Raw genomic sequence first — 13,479 nt, 5'->3', positions numbered from 1 at the left:
AAAATATTTGTAGATGACATATCAAATAAAGGGTTAGTATCCAAAATATATAAAGAACTGATATGGGATGCCTGGGTGGCTCAGCAGTTGAGCATCTGCCTTTGACTCAGGGTGTCTGTCTTTGGCTCAGAGTGTGATCCCGTGGTCCCCGGATTGAGTCCCACATTGGGCTCCCTGCATGGAGCCTGTTTCTCCTTCTGCATATGTCTCTACCTCTCTCTCTGTGCTTGTCACGAATAAATAAATAAAATCCTAAAAAAAAAAAACTGATACAACTCAACACCAAAAACCAAAATAATAGTAAAAATATGGACAGAAGACATGAACACATATTTCTTTGGAGAATATGTGTTCTCCAAAGAAGATACACAGATAGGGACACCTGGATGGCTCAGCAGTTGAGCATCTGCCTTCAGCTCCAGGCATGATCCTGGGATCTGAGATCAAGTCCCACATTGGGCTCTTTGCAGGAGGCCTGCTTCTCCCTCTGCCTATGTCTCTCCCCCTCTCTCTGTCTCTCATGAATAAATAAATAAAATCTTTAAAAAAAATTTTTAAAGAAGATACACAGTCAACAGACACATGAAAACATGCTCAACATCAGTCATCATCAGGGAAATGCAAGTCAAAACCACGATGAGATATCACCTCACACCTGTCAGAATGGCTAAAATCAAAAAACACATGAACGAACACGTTGGCAAGGATTTGAAGAAAAAGGAACCCTCCTTCACCAACAAACTAGTGCAGGAACTGTGGAAAACAGTATAGAGTTTCCTCAAAAAATTAAAAACAGAATAACCACATGATCCAGTAATTCCACTACTGGATATTTACCCAAAGAATATGAAAACACTACTTTAAAAAGACATATGCGGGATCCCTGGGTGGCGCAGCGGTTTAGCGCCTGCCTTTGGCCCAGGGCGCGATCCTGGACATCCGGGATCGAATCCCACATCGGGCTCCCGGTGCATGGAGCCTGTTTCTCCCTCTGCCTATGTCTTTGCCTCTCTTTCTCTCTGTGTGACTATCATAAAAATAATAAAAATAAAAAGACATATGCACCCCTATGTTTATTGCATTATTTACAATAGACGAATTATGGAAACAACCTAAGTGTCTGTTGATAGAAGAATAAAGAAGATATGATATACACGATAGAATATTCCTCAGCCATGAAAAAAAGAGTGAAATCTTATCATTTGCAACATGGATGGATTAGAGAGTATAATGCTGAGTGAAATAAGTCAGTAGTCAGAGAAAGACAAATAGGATTTCACTCATATATGGAATTTAAGAAACAGAATAGGGGCACCTGGGTAGCTCAGATGGTTAAGTGTCTCTCTTTGGCTCAGGCCATGATCTCAGAATCCTAGAACTGAGCCTCCCTTGAGGTTCCCAGCTCAGCACGGAGTCTGCTTCTCCCACTTGTGCTCTCTCTAACTCTCTCAAATAGCTAAATCTTTTTTTTCTTAAGATTTTATTTTATTTACTCATGAGAGATACAGAGCGAGAGAGAGAGAGAGAGAGAGAGAGGCAGAAAAGCAGGCTCCAAGCAGGGAGCCCTGCATGGGACTCGATCCCAGGTCTCCAGGATCACGCCGTGGGCTGCAGGCGGCGCCAAACCGCTGCGCCACCGGGGCTGCCCTCAAATAGCTAAATCTTAAAAAAAAAAAAAAAAAAATAGGGACACCTGGATGGCTCAAAAAAAAAAAAAAGTAAAAGATCTATGCTGTCAATTTTGCCAGGAGTTCAAGAGAGCAAGAAAAACTTAGAGCAGAAAAGACTCCAGGGAATTACCAGAGAAATTGCAATAAGCAAGTCTGCAGGAATTGGCATTTACTAGTCAATTTAATAGCAGACAAAGACCTAAAACTTTTTTCTCACTCAGGTTTCCAAATTGAATTCAAAGATTGTCAAGAATATACAGGGTCAGGCAGCCCAGGTGGCTCAGCAGTTTAGCACTGCCTTCAGCCCTTCTTGATACTGAAGACCCAGGATCAAGTCCCATGTCAGGCTCCCTGCATGGAGCCTGCCTTCTCCCTCTGCTTGTGTCTCTGCCTCTCTGTCTCTCTCTCTCTGTCATGAATAAATAAATAAAATCTTTAAAAAAAAAAAAAGAATACACAGGGTCTGGAATGCCTGGGTGGCTCAGCGGTTTGGTGAATTGAGTTTGGGAGAGATTAAAGAGAACAATCCATGGGGTGCCTGAGTGACTCAGTTGGTTAACTGGCTCAGCTCAGGTCATGATCCCAAACTCCACTTGGGAGTACCCCCACTTGACCTTAAGAGCCCTTCTTTCTAGGATCCTCAATCTTTTCTTCAGTACTCCCTCTTTTCTGTGTCCTAGAGGTGTTTATGTTTATCACACCCAGGTCACCCCTTTGCCTGATCTGGCGTTCCCATGTGACTTCAGCCCCAGTGCTAGTCCAGGACCTGGCCCATAGCTGACACTGAATGGCTCAAGAAATTTTTGTTGGGGTGCCTGGGTGGCTCAGTCATTTGAGCGTCAGACTCTTGGTTTCAGCTCAGGTCATGATCTCATAAATCATGAAATCAAGCCCTGGGTGAGGCTATGGGCTCAGTGGAGAGTCTGCTTGAAGATTTTCTCCCTCTGCCCCTCCCAGCCACTGTGTGCATACTCTCTCTCTCTCTCTCTCTCTCTCCCTCTCAAGTAAATAAATACATCTTTTTTGAAAAGAGAGACATTGGGCAGCCTGGGTGGCTTAGCGGTTTAGCGCCGCCTTCAGCCCAGGGTGTGATCCTGGAGACCCATGATCGAGTCCCACATCGGGCTCCCTGCATGGAGTCTGCTTCTCCCTCTGCCTGTGTCTCTGCCCCTCTGTGTGTGTGTGTTTCTCATGAATAAATAAATAAAATGTTTAAAAAAGAGAGAGAGACATTTTTCTCAAGTGCCTCTCTGAGGTCTTATCTAAACTCTATGGCTACAATCCAACAATTCTATGTTTGCACAACTGAGACTTTTTTTTTTTTTTTTTAGATTTTATTCATTTATTTGTTTGAGAGAGCAAGAGTGTGTGAGCTGGGGGAGGAGCAGAGGGAGAGGGGCAAGCCAACTGTGTGTTGAGCACAGAGCACAATGGGGAGCTCTATCCCACGACCCTGAAATCATGACCTGAGCAGAAATCAAGAGGCAGGCACCTGACTGAGCCACTCAGGTACCCCAAGAATTTCTTGATAAACTTCACGGTGTCATCATACCTTAAACATGATAGTAAATGTAAAGCACCTACAATAGGCCCACAGAAAGCAGGGGTTCTGCAGGTTCCTTTCCTATCACCTCCTCATATCTATAAGAAGAACTTCAAGAATATTTGTCATTGCCTTGAAGATTTACAAGGCCTTTACCATCTCTAGAATTCTATTATATAAAATCCACTGACAACTCAGTTCCTCTGGAAATTGTTCTTGAGCAACTCCACTAAATGTAAATAACCTCTGAATTAGAATTCTCTCCTCAGCATTCATGAAGAATAGTGTTGAATTTTATTAATTGTACTCACCGATATGTAATTTTGTCACTGTTCATTGGTATTACATATGTCAACATTTTATTTCCCCAACTGCCCGAAGGCTTCAGGGGAAGACTGTTTACCTTCTGTTTCTTTTGGATCTTATCTTTGTTATAGGACCTCATACTATAATACCCTCAATAAATATTGCTGGCAGGCCAAATATTGACTTACAGAAGCAATGGATAATATCTCCAAAGTGTTTCCATCTTCTGGTAGGAAAATAGTAAGTAAGTCCATCAGTGTTATTATTGCTCAAGTGTGTGAATAGTAATTGCTACTGTTGATGAAGTACGAGCACCATCTTTTTTTTATTAATTAATTAATTAATTTATTTATTTATTCATGAGAGACACACAGAGAGAGGCAGAGACACAGGCAGAGGGAGAAGCGGGCTCCCTGCGGGAAGCCTGATATGGGACTCGATTCCAGGACTCTGGGATCACGACCTGAGCCAAAGGCAGACGCTCAACCACTGAGCCACCCAGGCGTCCCATGAGCACCATCTTTACACATTAAACTCCACTCTCTAAATAGGTATGTTTTATTTTTTATTTTTAAAGATTTTATTTGTTTATTTATTCATGAGAGACAGAAAGAGACAGAGACACAGGCAGAGGGAGAAGCAGGCTCCATGCAGGGAGCCCGATGTGGGACTCGATCCTGCGTCTCCAGGATCAGGTCCTTGGCTGAAGGCAGTGGTAAACCGCTGAGCCACCCGGGCTGCCCCAATAAGTATGTTTTAAATTGCAACTTAAATGCTGCAAACTTCTATCTCTGTAAACTTCAAGTCCACTTTTGAGCTCCAGATTATTTCAACTTGGATCCTTCATAGACCTTTTAAACTCAACATTTTTTTAAAGGGGGCTTCACACCCAATGTGGAGTTTGAATTCACAATCCTGAGATCAAGAGTCATGTACTCTACTGACTGAGTCAGCCAGGTGACCCTAAACTCAACATTTCCAATACTATATTATTCTCTCCTCTCTCTCTCTCTTTTTATATTCTTATCACTTCAGGATTTTTTGTCTTTGTCTTTTATTTTATTTATTTATTTATTTATTTATTTATTTATTTATTTTAACTTCAGCATAGTTAACTTACAGTCTTATATTAGTTTCAGGAGTAAAATATAGTGCTCCTACAATTCCATATGTTATTTAGCACTTATCAACCAATACTGCATTATTTTTAAAACACTCTTTTCCATTGGCTTCTATAACTCTTGTTTTTCTCTCTACATCTATAACTACTTCTTTGTCTCCTTTGCCATTATTCTCTAGCTAGCCATTAAGTGTTGCATTTATGCAAGGCTGGGTTCTATGTTTTTGCTTTCTCCTTAGCCTTGATTTACTAATGTTATATCTTCAGCCTAGGGTGCTCCTTATATATTCAACTCTTTAATATCTTCTCTAGGATGTCTCCAAGGCCTCTGCATACTCAATATGTCCCAACCAAGCAACTCATCCTTTCCTCTGTCCTTCCACGTTGCTCTAAACAAATAACAAACAAATTCTCTTTCAGTGATCCCTGCCTTGGTGAATCCATACATTTATGTTAACAGGAACCTAGGAATGATCCTTAACATCTCCCTCTCCCCATTGCCCTTATCGAATCCGTTGCCAAGTCTCATCCATTTTATCAGTTCAGTGTCTTTCCAATCCATCCATTTCCCTCCATTCCTAGGCCTTTACTCTAGACCAAGCGCCACATCTTGCAATAATCTTTTTTTTTAAGATTTTATTTATTTATTCATAAAAGACACACAGAGATAGGCAGAGGGAGAAGCAGGCTCCCCACAGGGACTCTGATGTGGGACTCGATCCCAGGACCGTGGGATCACAACCAGAGCCAAAGGCAGACATTCAACTACTGAGCCACCCAGGTGGCCCATGTTCTGCAATAATCTAATCATAACTATTTTTGTCCCAATCCCATTATCCAAGCCATGGGCAGGGATCTTTTCGAAACGTACATCTGACCATGTCAACCACAGCTTAACACTTTGGATTCATGTTGCTTTTAAGATGATGACAATAGGGATCTCTGGGTGGTGCAGCGGTTTGGTGCCTGCCTTTGGTCCAGGGCGCGATCCTGGAGACCCGGGCTAATTATTTCTGTGTGTGACTATCATAAATAAATAAAAATTAAAAAAAAAAAAAGATGATGACAATACCTCCACAGTTTGCTAGTAGCTATAAGATTTGACCTATTTCTCTATATCATCCTATATATAGTTCTTCCTACAGTGGCTTTCTTCTGTAGTGGCAAACCAATATTTCTGTTTTTGTAAACCAATAAATTTCATTTGCAGTCAAGTTTCATTTTATGCTGGACAAACACTTTGATACTTCTCTAGTCTAGCAGCTCCCTCTATTGTCTTATACATTCGTTGTGTAAGTGACCTGCTGATCCCTGGAAGGCATCTGAATTCTTGACCCTTAAAGGACATAGTGCAGTAATGCATTTGAGATTGTGATCAGACCTTTGAAACTACCAAACTCCCCCACAAGAGGCTCTGTTTCCTTTTTCTGGAATGTTTTTTTCTTATTCCTTTCCTCAGTTAAACCCTAGTTATCCTCCACCTCTGGGTTCCACATCACTTTCGTTCTTTCTTTTTTTTTAATGAACTAGATTTTATTTATTTATTTATTTATTCATTCATTCATTCATTCATGAGAGACAGAGAGAAAGAGGCAGGAGACACAGGCAGAGGGAGAAGCAGGCTCCATGCAGGGAGCCCAATGTGGGACTTGATCCCAGGACTCCAGGATCGCGCCCTGGGCCAAAGGCAGGCACTAAACCACTGAGCCACCCAGGGATCCCCTCCACATCACTTTCATCACTTTCTTAAACAACTTCTTGTTTAGGTCAAATCTCTGTTTTATGGTTTTATATCACCATGCACTAAGCCTCCTTTTAAAAGTACTTATCTCAGTTTCAATTTTACATTAATTTTTGTGATCACGTGATTAAGATTTGTCTTTTCTGCTAGAGTATAAATACCCTGAAGGGCATGGATTAGGTTTGTTTTTTGTTTTTTTTTTAAGCTCTTATTTTTAAGTAATCTCTACACCTCACAAACTTCTTAACTGCCTATTATACCTTAGTCATGGAAATCTGATGTCACAATTTCAGAATATATAATATTATTTCTAGACTTGAAAATAGTGAGAATTGTGTTTATCTCATGCAATTTCTTTCTTTTTTCTAAGAGGTTTTGTTTATTTATTCATGAAAGACACAGAGAGAGAGGCAGAGTCATAGGCAAAGGGAGAAACAGGCTCCCTGGGGGTCACCTGATGTGGAATGTGATCCCAGGAGCCTGGGATCATGACCTGAGCCAAAGGCAGAAACTTAACCACTGAACCATCCAGGCACCCCTATCTTATGTAATTTCTTTTTTTTTTTTTTTTTAAGATTTATTTATTTATTCATTCATTCAGAGAGAGTGAAGAGAGAGAGGCAGAGACACAGGCAGAGGGAGAAGCAGGCTCCATGCGGGAAGCCCGATGTGGGACTCGATCCTGCGTTTCCAGGATCACAAACCCAGGCTGCAGGCGGCGCTAAACCGCTGCGCTACCGGGGCTGCCCCTCTTATGTAATTTCTTAAGATCTAATTACCTTAGGGGCACCTGGGTGGCTCAGTCAGTTAAGCATCTGCCTTCTGCTCAGCTAATGATCTCCAGATCCTGGGATTGAGCCTAGTGTTGATCTCTCTGCTAAGTGGGGAATCTTCTCCCTCTCCTTCCCCCTGCTTGTGCACTCTCTCTCTCTCAAGTAAATAATAAATAGAATCTTAAAAAAGAGAGAGAAAGAGATCTAATAACCTTAGGTTGAAAATATAACCAAAGCATGCTTAAAAAAAACTCAAACCAGGGGTGCCTGGGTAGCTCAGTCAGTTAGGTGTCTGCCTTCTGCTCAGGTCATTATCTCGGGTCCTGGGATCAAACCCTACGTTGGTTCTCTACTCAGCAGGGAGTCTCTTCTCCCTTTCCCTCTGCCCTCCCTCCAATCATCTCTCCCTCTCTCTTTCTATCTCGAATAAATAAAATCTTAAAAGAAAAAAAAAAAAAAGAAGAAGAAGAAGAAGAAAAGAAGAAGAGCTCCGGAGAGAATCTTAACCAGGCTCTGCACCTAGTTTGGAACTGACACAGGGCTCAATCTCAGCACCCCAAGATCTTGACCTGAGCTAAAATTAAGAGTCAGATGCTCAATTGACTCAACCATCCAGATGCCCTGAAAATACTACACTTTGTATGTATATAAAAGAAAATGAAGATGTTCAATTTCATGTGAAGTTGAATAGCATCTGGTTCAGTCAGAGGAGCATACAACTTTTGATCTTGGGGTCATGAGTTCAAGCCCTATGTAGGGTATAGAGATTACTTAAGTAAATAAAACTTTAAAAAATATTTAAGGGATGCCTGGGTGGCTCAGCGGTTGAGACTCTGCCTTTGACTCAAGGCATGATCCTGCAGTCCTGGGATCGAGTCCCACATTGGGCTCCCTGCATGGAGCCTGCTTCTCCCTCTGCCTGTGTCTCTGCCTCTCTTTCTCTGTGTATATCATGAATAAGTAAATAAAATATTTAAAAAAATAAAAAGGGATCCCTGAGTGGCTCAGTGTTTTAGCACCTGCCTTTGGCCCAGGACGTGATCCTGGAGTCCCAGGATTGAGTCCCATGTCAGGCTCCCTGCATGGAGCCTGCTACTCTATCTACCTATATCTCTGCCTCTCTCTCTCTCTCTCTCTCTCTCATGAATAAATAAATAAAATCTTTAAAAATAAATAAATAAAAATTTAAAAATAAAAAATATTAAATATTTTAAATTTTGTAAAAACTCTGTACTAAAGGAGCAAAAATCATATATTATCTATAGGATAAATTATATATGACTCCAAAGTTATTGAAATTAATAAGGCATCTGTGATATATGATGCTTATTCCTGATAAGTATAAATAAATAAATGTTAATGATATGTGGTCTAAAAGGCTACTTAACAGAAGACTTGAAGATAGCTAATGTCCATGACGATGTTTATTTTTTTTTTTTCTTTTTTTTTAATTTTTATTTATTTACTTATGATAGTCAGAGAGAGAGAGAGAGAGAGGCAGAGACACAGGTAGAGGGAGAAGCAGGCTCCATGCATCGGGAGCCCGATATGGGATTCGATCCCGGGTCTCCAGGATCACGCCCAGGGCCAAAGGCAGGCGCCAAACCGCTGCACCACCCAGGGATCCCATGACGATGTTTATTAAAATGGTACACCGAGGGGTGCCTCGGTGGCTTAGCTGGTTAAGTGTCTGACTCTTGATTTTGGCTCAGGTCATGATCTCAGGGTCATGAAATTGGCCCCCTGTCAAGCTCTGTGCTCAACAGGGAGTCTGCCTCTCTCCCTCTCTGTCTGTGCCCCCTCCCATCTCACTCTCTCTCTCTCAGGTAAATAAATAATCTTAAAATGGCACACACTGATTCCTCCATTTCACGAAATGTGGGGGTACATGTGGGGATGGGGAAGTTTTCAAAGAAAGCTTTTCTTTTTTTTTTTTTTTCTTTTTTTTTAGAGAGGGAGTGAGATAGAGTACAAGTAGAGGGGGAGGGGTGGAGGGAGAAGGAGCAAGAGAATATTAAGCCCCACACCTAGCAGGAGTCTTATGCATGGCTTGATCTCAGGGCCCTGAGATTCTGACCTGAACAGAAATCAAGAGTCAGAAGCTTAACCAACAGAGCCACCTAGGTGCCCTACAATGGAGGCATTTTATTATTTATTTATTTATTTTTAAATTTTTAAGATTTTATTTATTTATTTGACACAGAGAGAGAGCACAAGCAGGGGGAGCAGCAGGCAGAAGGAGAGGGAGAAGCAGGGTCCCTACTGAGCTGGGAGCCCTATGTGGGCCTCAATCCCAGGACCCAGGGATTGTGACCTGAGCCGAAGGATTGAGCCACCCAGGTGCCCTGAAGAAGGCTTTTTTAGGTGGTTATTATTATATATGGTCTATACAGTATTCATATGTTGTCCATATTTTTTTTAAGCTTTAAAAAAAAAAGTTTTGCCAAAACTTTGTCCTTTGCAAGGGACATCTGGCTAGCTCAGTCAGTAGAGCGTGCTACTCTTGATTTCAGATTATTAGTTCAAGCCCCTCTTCGAGGGTAGAGCTTACTTAAAAACAAAACAAACTTTGACCTTTGGCCAAAGTTTTCATCATCTTTACAGTTTTTTTTTTTTTAAGATTTTATTTATTTATTTGAGAGAGAGGAATGGTGTGTGCCAATGGGGGGTGCAGAGGAGGAGGGAGAGGGAAAGGAAGAGAATCCCAAGCACACTCTGTACAGAGCACGGAGCCTCTCTTGGGCTAGATTCCATGACCGTGAGATCATGACCTGAGGTGAAATCAAACTTCCCAGGGCTTAGAAGACTTCACCACTCAGGTGCCCCTATACACTATTTATTTTATTTTATTTTTAAAGATTTTATTTATTTATTTATTTTATTATTATTATTTTTTAAGATTGTATTTATTTATTCGTGAGAGACATACACAGAGAGGGGCAGAGACACAGGCAGAGGGAGAAGCAGGCTCAATGAGGACTTGATCCCAGGACCCCAGGGTCATGACCTGAGCCAAAGGCAGATGCTCAACCACTGAGCCACCCAGGGGTCCCTACAGTATTTATTTTAAAATTATTTTAGCTTTTTGTTGCTATTGTTTTTGCTTTTTTTTAAAGATTTTATTTTTATTTATTCATGAGAGACACACACGGAAGGAGAGGCAGAGACACAGGCAGAAGGAGAAGCAGGCTCCATGCAGGAAGCCTGATGTGGGACTCGATCCCCAGTCTCCAGGATCACACCCTGGGCTGAAGGCAGGCCCTAAACTACTGAGCCACCCAGGGATCCCTTGTTCTTGCTTTTTATCTTTAGTCTTTGTGCTAATATTTCTAACTCCTTTCTGTCCTTTAAACCATTCCCTTTCTGTCTTCCCTATTCTGTTAATATTATCAAGTCTGTTAATCACTCTAGCAAAAACATTTGCAGCAGTTTTGGCTTTTCCTCCATCCATTTCTTTGTATTTTTACTTTGCTTAAAGTTTTATTTGCTTAAGTACTCTCTACACCCAACGAGGGACTCAAAGACTCACAACCCAAGATCAAGAGTTGCACGCTCTTCTGACTAAGCCAGCCAGGCATCTCCATCCATTTTCTTCTAGGCCACTATGTTTTCTTATCTGGATTAGTGCAAAAGCTGCTTAACTGGCTTCCTTACTAAAGATGTGTCACTGTCTGCCTTTCCAAATATTCTATTCATCTCTTCCAAATTAACTTTTCTAAAACAGAACTGTCATCAGCTTCTTTTTTTTTTTTTTTTTTGTCATCAGCTTCTCATTATCCATTCTCAACTAAGTCTAAACTATTTGGCCAAAAATTCAACCTGTTTATGATATAACCTTGACTTCTCTAAATTGGTCAATGGTCTGCCATGCAAGCGTTGGGGAGTTATGGAGAGGGGGTCAAGGATCTTAAGATAGGCAACCTGGACAATTATTTGTTTCTGGAACAGATTGAATGTCTTTATTTGTGTGTGTGTGTATTAATGTGTGTTTGCCTCGGTCCATGTCATAGGACAGTTCAAGTACCTCCTTTCTTGATGACTGCTAACAAATGTGATCTTTCTCCTATATCCTCACTTTGGTTTGCATTATATTTATTTTACTATTAGGTTCACATTCATCCCTATCTTTGAGGAAGAAGATTGATTTTTCTTTTTTTAAAAGATTTTATTTATTTACTCATGAGATACCCACAGAGAGAGAGAGACAGAGACAGGCAGAGGGAGAAGCAGGCTCCATGCAGGGAGCCTGATGTGGGACTCTATCCCAGGTCTCCAGGATCACACCTCGGGTTGAAGGTGGCATTAAGTTGCTGGGCCACCAGGCTGCCCGATTTTTCTCTATTTTCTTAGTCTTTGGGTACTGGTTGCTAGATATTGTAAATGTGAATGGCAGAGATAGAAAAGATTGATCTTTGGTGTGCCTGGCTGGCTCAATCAGTAGAAGATGTGACTCGATCTCAGAGTTGTGAGTTCAAGCCCCACATTGGGTGTGGAGATAACTTAAAAACAAAATGTTTTTTCAAATTTTTAATTTAAATTTTAGTTAACATAGACATAAAATCTTTTAAAAAATAGAAAAGATTGGGATCCCTGGGTGGCGCAGCGGTTTAGCGCCTGCCTTTGGCCCAGGGCGCGATCCTGGAGACCCGGGATCGAGTCCCACATCGGGCTCCCGGTGCATGGAGCCTGCTTCTCCCTCTGCCTGTGTCTCTGCCCCTCTCTCTCTCTCTCTCTCTCTCTCTCTCTCTCTCTCTGTGTGTGACTATCATAAATAAAAATTTAAAAAAAAATAGAAAAGATTGGTCTTTAAATAGATCTACCATCATTTGTCATCTATTCAGTATCGAATGACATATCCAATCAAAACGGATAATCCCTACTCTCTGGGGATCCCTGGGTGGCTCAGCGGTAAATAAAATCTTAAAAAATAATAATAATCCCTACCCTCATGGAACTTACATTCTACTTTTTTTTTTTTTTTTTTTGCAGTTTTATACCTTTATTTGACAATCAGCGATTAGTTCTCACTCACATTAACAGTCTGTAGATTATTGAAAGTAGTGACAGGTACGTAGGTAACTAGCGTGTAGAGCTTGTTTGGTGAATCTTCATCCTCCTTACGTTTTCTGGACAACCGCACATGGATATGTGGAGACCGAGAAAATTAAGACCATTCCACCTCAGGTTTAGCGTTAGCACAAGTATAGCCATCTCAGGCCTCTGTGAATAAGAGCTGAACTTTACAGGAAAAACCGCAGAACACCCTTGATAGAGACTCCCATGACAGAATGAGAACAGCGCTTAATGCCCTTGACAGAAAGTCCCATATCAGAATGAAAACAGAGCTCAGAATGCCCTTGACAGAGACAGAAAGTCCCATATTGGAATAAAAACAGAATTTAAGAAATTCCTCCACCCATTCTGAAAATCCCCTAGACCAGCCCATAAAAACCCAGCTGTAACCTGCCTCAGAGTCCAAGTCTCTGCTCCGCTGTGTCGGGTACACTGGGACCCAAGCTCAAGCTTGTAAATAAACCATTGTGTGGGGATCCCTGGGTGGCGCAGCGGTTTAGCGCCTGCCTTTGGCCCAGGGCATAATCCTGGAGACCCGGGATCAAGTCCCACTTCAGGTTTCTTCCATGGAGCCTGCTTCTCCCTCTGCCTATGTCTTTGCTGCTCTCTCTGAATGAATAAATAAAGCTTTTAAAAAAAAGTGTATAACATACTGATTCAACAATTCTATACATTATTCAATGCTCACCATGAGAAGTATAGTCACCATAGAATATTGTTCTGATGTTATTTTATTTTATTTTTAATTTATTTTTATTTTTTTCTGATGTTATTTTATTGACTATTTCTCTATACTGTACTTTCCATTTATTATTTTAAAAAAACGGGCACTGAGGGGACACTTGACAGGATGAGCACTGGGTGTTATTCTGTATGTTGGCAAATTGAACACCAATAAAAAATAAATTTATTATTAAAAAATATATATATATACTGTACTTTCCATTGCTGTGATTTATCTATTTTATAACTGGAATTTTGTACCTCTTAATCCCCTTCATCTATTTTAATCATCCCCCCATCCACCTCCTCTCTGGAAACCACCAGTTTCTTTTTGGTATTTAAAACTCTATTTTTTGTTTATTTGTTGTGTTTTTTAGATTCCACTTATATAAGTGAAATCATATGGTTTTTGTCCTTCTTTGTCTGACTTATTTCACTTAGCATAAAACCCTCTTGGTCCATCCCTGTGCTGGTAATTTGAAATATTACAGCCAGGAATGGCTTCTCTGAGAAAGTGACTTTGTGTGAAG

Source organism: Canis lupus, chromosome 4, assembly GCF_011100685.1.
Source record: "Canis lupus familiaris isolate Mischka breed German Shepherd chromosome 4, alternate assembly UU_Cfam_GSD_1.0, whole genome shotgun sequence".
Taxonomy (NCBI): Eukaryota; Metazoa; Chordata; class Mammalia; order Carnivora; family Canidae; genus Canis; species Canis lupus.
This window is presented reverse-complemented; position numbering follows the sequence as displayed.